Raw genomic sequence first — 7500 nt, forward strand, 5'->3', positions numbered from 1 at the left:
GTACAGCCCAAGTGGAGCACTTGTGTCGGTCTAGGGAGGCTGTGCCGGGCCCCCTGGAGGTCTAAAGGATGACCAGTAGTTGTGGTTCTCGCCCCGGGCCGTGGGTCTGAGTATGGCCCAAGTGGGGCACTTGCGTCGGACTGGGGAGGCTCTGCCGCGCCCCCTGGAGGTCAAAAGGATGACCAGTAGTTGTGGTTCTCACCCCGGGTCGTGGGTCCGAGTCTGGCCCGAGTAGAGCACTTTGGTCGGCTACCGGGGGGTGTGCCGTGCCCCCTGGAGCCATGGGAGTGAGCTCCAGCAGACTGGTATTTTTCGGAGAACCAGGCCCACACTCCTCAGACTTTGTGCCCAGGGACAGGCCACCAAAATCGGCCGCGGCTCGTGCACTTTGCCCCTGCGTTTCTCCCAGAACCAGAGCCGGAAAAATCCCAAAATTGATGCCCAGAGATAGTCGACTCTGCCTGGAATAGATTGCCACCCAAACCCGCCAACTCACGCTGGTTTTCCGATGGCCTCACCTACTAACCCGAGCATGGTCATCGCTCGCACCTTCCAAAACCTCCAGGGGCGCAGGCACTTTTCATTTACTGGCCATAAGGCCGACCGCCTTAAGCGTTAAGCGATAAGCGAAAGGCTTAGTTTGGACTTAGTTTTTGGAGCGACGAGGTCGCCGTTTTGTCAATTCTGAACCGATTTTCACGCGGTTTTCGACTGCCTGCGCCTGGGGAGCCGCCCAGAAGCCCCAGGCAGTGTTCTGGGTGGACTTCCGGACCGGTCCGGACCCGGTACCGGCCGGGGGAACCGCACCACGCCTCTCGGGCGTTTCTACACCGATTTTCGCGGGGTTTTCGACTGCATAGACGGGGCCACCTGCTGCAGGGCCCGAGGGAGGGCCTTACTGAGCTGGGTCCGACGCAGGGCCCGGTTCCTGGAGCCCGCTGGGGGGGGGGGGGGGTTCTCTAAGGCTCACGGCGGGCTGCTGAGGGGCCGGATCGGATGCAGACAGGCGCTCCTCTGCCCAGGTCTTTGCTCCCCTGCCCCACTAGGAATGGAAGACACACTGCCAACAGCTTCTGGAGGGTGATGGGCCCTGCTGCAGACCAGGTCCGACCCAGGTTTCAGCTATCCCACCCCGCAGGGACTTAAAGACACACTGCCATCAGCTTCTGGAGGCTGCTGAGCTCTACTATAGAGCAGGTCCGACCCAGGTTTCAGCTCCTGCAGCCCACTAGGACTTAAACACACACTGCCATCAGCGTCTGGATGGTGATGGGCCCTGCTGCAGACCAGGTCCGACCCAGGTTTCAGCTATCCCACCCCGCAGGGACTTAAAGACACACTGCCATCAGCTTCTGGAGGCTGCTGAGCTCTACTATAGAGCAGGTCCGACCCAGGTTTCAGCTCCTGCAGCCCACTAGGACTTAAACACACACTGCCATCAGCGTCTGGATGGTGATGGGCCCTGCTGCAGACCAGGTCCGACCCAGGTATCAGCTCCTGCACCCCGCAGGGAATTGAAGACACACTGCCATCAGCTTCTGGAGGCTGCTGAGCTCTGCTATAGACCAGGTCCGACCCAGGTTTCAGCTCCTGCACCCCGCAGGGAACTAAACACACACTGCCATCTGCAACTGGAGGCTGCTGAGCCCTGCTGCAGACCAGGTCCGACCCAGGTTATGGCTCTCCCACCCCCCTGGGACTTAAACACACACAGCCATCAGCTTCTGGATGGTGATGGGCCCTGCTGCAGACCAGGTCCGACCCAGGTTTCAGCTCCTCAACCCCGCAGGGACTTAAACCCACACCGCCATCAGCTTCTGGAGGGTGATGGGCCCTGCTGCGGGCCAGGTCCGACCCAGGTTTCAGCTCTCCCACCCCGCAGGGACTTAAACACACACAGCCATCAGCTTCTGGGGGCTGCTGAGCCCTGCTGCAGACCAGGTCCGACCCAGGTTTCAGCTCTCCCACCCCGCAGGGTCTTTAACACACACACTGCCATCAGCTGCTGGAGGCTGCTGAGCTCCGCTATAGACCAGGTCCGACCCAGGTTTCTGCTCCTGCACCCCGCAGGGAATGAAAGACACACTGCCATCAGCTTCTGGAGGCTGCTGAGCCCTGCTGCAGACCAGGTCCGACCCAGGTATCGGCTCTCCAACCAGGCAGAGACTTAAACACACACACACACACACACACTGCCATCAGCTTCTGGGGGCTGCTGAGCTCTGCTGTAGACCGGGTCCGACCCAGGTTTCTGCTCCTCCACCCCGCAGGGACTTAAACACACACTGCCACCAGCTTCTGGAGGGTGATGGGCCCTGCTTTAGACCAGGTCTGACCCGGGATATAGCTCTCCCACCCCGCAGGGACTTAAACACTCACTGCCATCAGCTGCTGGAGGCTGCCGAGCTCTGCTGCAGACCAGGTCCCACCCAGGTTTCTGCTCCTGCACCCCGCAGGGACTTAAACACACACTGCCACCAGCTTCTGGAGGGTGATGGGCCCTGCTGTGGACCAGGTCCGACCCGGATATCAGCTCTCCCACCAGGCAGGGACTTAAACACACACTGCAATCAGCTGCTGGAGGCTGCTGAGCTCTACTATAGACCAGGTCCGACCCAGGTTTCAGCTCTCCCACCAGGCAGTGACTTAAAGACACACTGCCATCAGCTGCTGGAGGCTGCTGAGCTCTTCTATAGACCAGGTCCGACCCAGGTTTCAGCTCTCACACCAGGCAGGGACTTAAACACACACTGCCATCAGCTGCTGGAGGCTGCTGAGCTCTGCTATAGACCAGGTCCGACCCAGGTTTCAGCTCTCCCACCAGGCAGGGACTTAAAGACACACTGCCATCAGCTGCTGGAGGCTGCCGAGCCCTGCTGCAGACCATGTCCGACCCAGGTTTCAGCTCTCCCACCAGGCAGGGACTTAGAGGCACGCTGCCATCAGCTTCTGGAGGCTGCTGAGCTCTGCCATAGACCAGGTCCGACCGAGGTTTCAGCTCTCCCACCCCGCAGGGACTTAAACACACACTGCCATCAGCTGCTGGAGGCTGCTGAGCTCTGCTATAGACCAGGTCCGACCCGGGATATAGCTCTCCCACCCCGCAGGGACTTAAACACACACTGCCATCAGCTGCTGGAGGCTGCTGAGCTCTTCTATAGACCAGGTCCGACCCAGGTTTCAGCTCTCCCACCCCGCAGGGACTTGAACACACACTGCCATCAGCTTCTGGAGGCTGCTGAGCTCTGCTATAGACCAGGTCCGACCCAGGTTTCTGCTCCTCCACCCCGCAGGGAATTAAAGACACACTGCCATCAGCTTCTGGATGGTGATGGGCCCTGCTGCAGACCAAGTCCGACCCGGGTTACAGCTCTCCCACCAGGCAGGGAATTAAACACACACTGCCATCAGCTGCTGGAGGCTGCTGAGCTCCGCTATAGACCAGGTCCGACCCGGGTTCCTGCTCCTGCACCCCGCAGGGACCAAAACACACACACTGCCATCAGCTTCTGGAGGCTGCTGAGCTCTTCTATAGACCAGGTCCGACCCAGGTTTCAGCTCTCCCACCAGGCAGGGACTTAAACACACACTGCCATCACCTTCTGCTGGCTGCTGAGCTCTGCTGCAGACCAGGTCCGACCCAGGTTTCAGCTCCTGCACCCCGCAGGGAACTAAACACACACTGCCGTCACCTTCTGCTGGCTGCTGAGCCCTGCTGCAGACCAGGTCCGACCCAGGTTTCAGCTCCTGCACCCCGCAGTGGATTAAAGACACACTGCCATCAGGTTCTGGAGGCTGCTGAGCTCTGCTGCAGACCAGGTCCGACCCAGGTTATGGCTCTCCCACCCCGCAGGGACTTAAACACACACCGCCGTCAGCTTCTGGATGGTGATGGGCCCTGCTGCAGACCAGGTCCGACCCACGTTTCAGCTCTCCCACCCCGCAGGGGATGAAACACACACTGCCATCAGCTTCTGGAGGCTGCTGAGCTCTGCTAAAGACCAGGTCCGACCCAGCTTTCAGCTCTCCCACCAGGCAGGGAGTTAAAGACACACTGTCATCGGCTTCTGGAGGGTGCTGAGCCCTGCTGCACACCAAGTCTGACCCAGGTTTCAGCTCATCCACCCCGCAGGGACCTAAACACACACTGCCATCAGCTTCTGAGTGGTAATGGGCCCTGCTGCAGACCAGGTCCGACCCAGGTTTCAGCTCCTCCACCCCGCCATCACCAGCTGGAGGCTGGCTGCTGCTCCTGCACCCTGCCATCAGCTGCTGGAGGCTTCTGTTCCTCCACCCCGCCATCAGCAGCTGGAGGCTGGCTGCTGGAGGCTGGCTGCTGCTCCTCCACCCCGCCATCACCAGCTGGAGGCTGGTTGCAGCTCCTGCACCCCGCCATCAGCTGCTGGAGGCTGCCTGCAGCCCCTGCACCCCGCCATCAGCTGCTGGAGGCTGGCTGCAGCTCCTGCACACCGCCATCAGCTGCTGGAGGCTGCCTGCAGCTCCTGCACCCCGCCATCAGCTGCTGGAGGCTGGCTGCTGCTCCTGCACCCCGCCAGCAGCTGCTGGAGGCTGGCTGCTGCTCCTCCACCCAACCATCAGCTGCTGGACGCTGGCTGCTGCTCCTGCACCCCGCCATCAGCTGCTGGAGGCTGGCTGCTGCTCCTCCACCACCCAACCATCAGCTGCTGGACGCTGGCTGCAGCTCCTCCACCCCGCCATCAGCTGCTGGTGGCTGGCTGCAGCTCCTTCACCCCGCCATCAGCTGCTGGTGGCTGGCTGCAGCTCCTTCACCCCGCCATCACCAGCTGGAGGCTGGCTGCTGCTCCTGCACCCCGCCATCAGCTGCTGGAGGCTGCCTGCAGCTCCTGCGCCCCGCCATCAGCTGCTGGAGGCTGGCTGCTGCTCCTGCACCCTGCCATCAGCTGTTCGAGGCTGGCTGCAGCTCCTCCACCCCACCATCACCAGCTGGAGGCTGGTTGCAGCTCCTGCACCCCGTCATCAGCAGCTGGAGGCTGCCTGCTGCTCCTGCACCCCGCCATCAGCTGCTGGAGGCTGCCTGCAGCTCCTGCACCCCGCCATCATTTGCTGGAGGCTGGCTGCAGCTCCTGCAACCCGCCATCAGCTGCTGGAGGCTGGCTGCTGCTCCTCCACCCCACCATGACCTGCTGGAGGCTGGCTGCAGCTCCTTCACACCGCCATCAGCTGATGGATGCTGGCTGAACGCTGGAGGCTGGCTGCTGCTCCCACACACCGCCATCAGCTCCTGGAGGCTGGCTGGCTGCTGGAGGCTGTCTGCTGCTGCTCCTCCACCCCGCCATCACCAGCTGGAGGCTGGCTGCTGGAGGCTGGCTGCAGCTCCTGCACCCCACCATCAGCTGCTGGAGGCTGGCTTCTGCTCCTCCACCCCGCCATCAGCTGCTGGGGGCTGGCTGCTGGAGGCTGGCTGCAGCTCCTCCACCCCGCCATCACCAGCTGGAGGCTGGTTGCAGCTCCTGCACCCCGCCATCAGCTGCTGGAGGCTGCCTGCTGCTCCTGCACCCCGCCATCAGCTGCTGGAGGCTGCCTGCACCTCCTGCACCCCGCCATCAGCTGCTGGAGGCTGGCTTCTGCTCCTCCACCCCGCCATCAGCTGATGGAGGCTGCCTGCTTCTCCACCCCGCCATCACTAGCTGGAGGCTGGCTGCTGGAGGCTGGCTGCAGCTCCTCCACCCCGCCATCAGCTGCTGGAGGCTGCCTGCAGCTCCTGCACCCCGCCATCACCAGCTGGAGGCTGGCTTCTGCTCCTCCACCCCGCCATCAGCTGATGGAGGCTGCCTGCTTCTCCACCCCGCCATCACTAGCTGGAGGCTGGCTGCTGGAGGCTGGCTGCAGCTCCTCCACCCCGCCATCAGCTGCTGGAGGCTGGCTGCTGCTCCTGCACCCCGCCATCAGCTGCTGGAGGCTGGCTGCTGCTCCTCCACCCAACCATCAGCTGCTGGACGCTGGCTGCAGCTCCTCCACCCCACCATCAGCTGCTGGACGCTGGCTGCAGCTCCTCCACCCCGCCATCAGCTGCTGGAGGCTGCCTGCAGCTCCTGCACCCCGCCATCAGCTGCTGGAGGCTGCCTGCAGCTCCTGCACCCCGCCATCACCAGCTGGAGGCTGGCTTCTGCTCCTCCACCCCGCCATCAGCTGATGGAGGCTGCCTGCTTCTCCACCCCGCCATCACTAGCTGGAGGCTGGCTGCTGGAGGCTGGCTGCTGCTCCTCCACCCAACCATCAGCTGCTGGACGCTGGCTGCAGCTCCTCCACCCCACCATCAGCTGCTGGACGCTGGCTGCAGCTCCTGCACCCCGCCATCAGCTGCTGGAGGCTGGCTTCTGCTCCTCCACCCCGCCATCAGCTGCTGGAGGCTGCCTGCTGCTCCTGCACCCCGCCATCAGCTGCTGGAGGCTGGCTGCTGCTCCTGCACCCCGCCATCAGCTGCTGGAGGCTGGCTGCTGGAGGCTGGCTGCAGCTCCTCCACCCCACCATCAGCTGCTGGACGCTGGCTGCAGCTCCTCCACCCCACCATCAGCTGCTGGACGCTGGCTGCAGCTCCTGCACCCCGCCATCAGCTGCTGGAGGCTGGCTTCTGCTCCTCCACCCCGCCATCAGCTGACGGAGGCTGCCTGCTTCTCCACCCCGCCATCACTAGCTGGAGGCTGGCTGCTGGAGGCTGGCTGCAGCTCCTCCACCCCACCATCAGCTGCTGGACGCTGGCTGCAGCTCCTGCACCCCGCCATCAGCTGCTGGAGGCTGGCTTCTGCTCCTCCACCCCGCCATCAGCTGACGGAGGCTGCCTGCTTCTCCACCCCGCCATCACTAGCTGGAGGCTGGCTGCTGGAGGCTGGCTGCAGCTCCTCCACCCCGCCATCAGCTGCTGGAGGCTGGCTGCTGCTCCTGCACCCCGCCATCAGCTGCTGGACGCTGGCTGCAGCTCCTCCACCCCGCCATCACCAGCTGGAGGCTGCCTGCTGCTCTTCCACCCCGCCATCAGCTGATGGACGCTGGCTGCAGCTCCTCCACCCCGCCATCAGCTGCTGGAGGCTGGCTGGCCGCTGGAGGCTGGCTGCTGCTCCCACACACCGCCATCAGCTGCTGGAGGCTGGCTGGCTGCTGGAGGCTGGCTGCTGCTGCTCCTCCTCCCCGCCATCACCAGCTGGAGGCTGGCTGCTGCTCCTACACCCCGCCATCAGCTGATGGAGGCTGCCTGCTCCTCCGCCCCGCCATCACCAGCTGGAGGCTGGCTGCTGGAGGCTGGCTGCAGCTCCTTCACCCCGCCATCACCAGCTGGAGGCTGGCTTCTGCTCCTGCACCCCGCCATCAGCTGCTGGAGGCTGGCTTCTGCTCCTCCACCCCGCCACCAGCTGCTGGAGGCTGGCTGCTGCTCCTGCACCCCGCCAGCAGCTGCTGGAGGCTGGCTGCTGCTCCTCCACCACCCAACCATCAGCTGCTGGACGCTGGCTGCAGCTCCTCCAC

This window comes from Nothobranchius furzeri, unplaced genomic scaffold (assembly GCF_043380555.1).
Source record: "Nothobranchius furzeri strain GRZ-AD unplaced genomic scaffold, NfurGRZ-RIMD1 Scf176, whole genome shotgun sequence".
Taxonomy (NCBI): domain Eukaryota; kingdom Metazoa; phylum Chordata; class Actinopteri; order Cyprinodontiformes; family Nothobranchiidae; genus Nothobranchius; species Nothobranchius furzeri.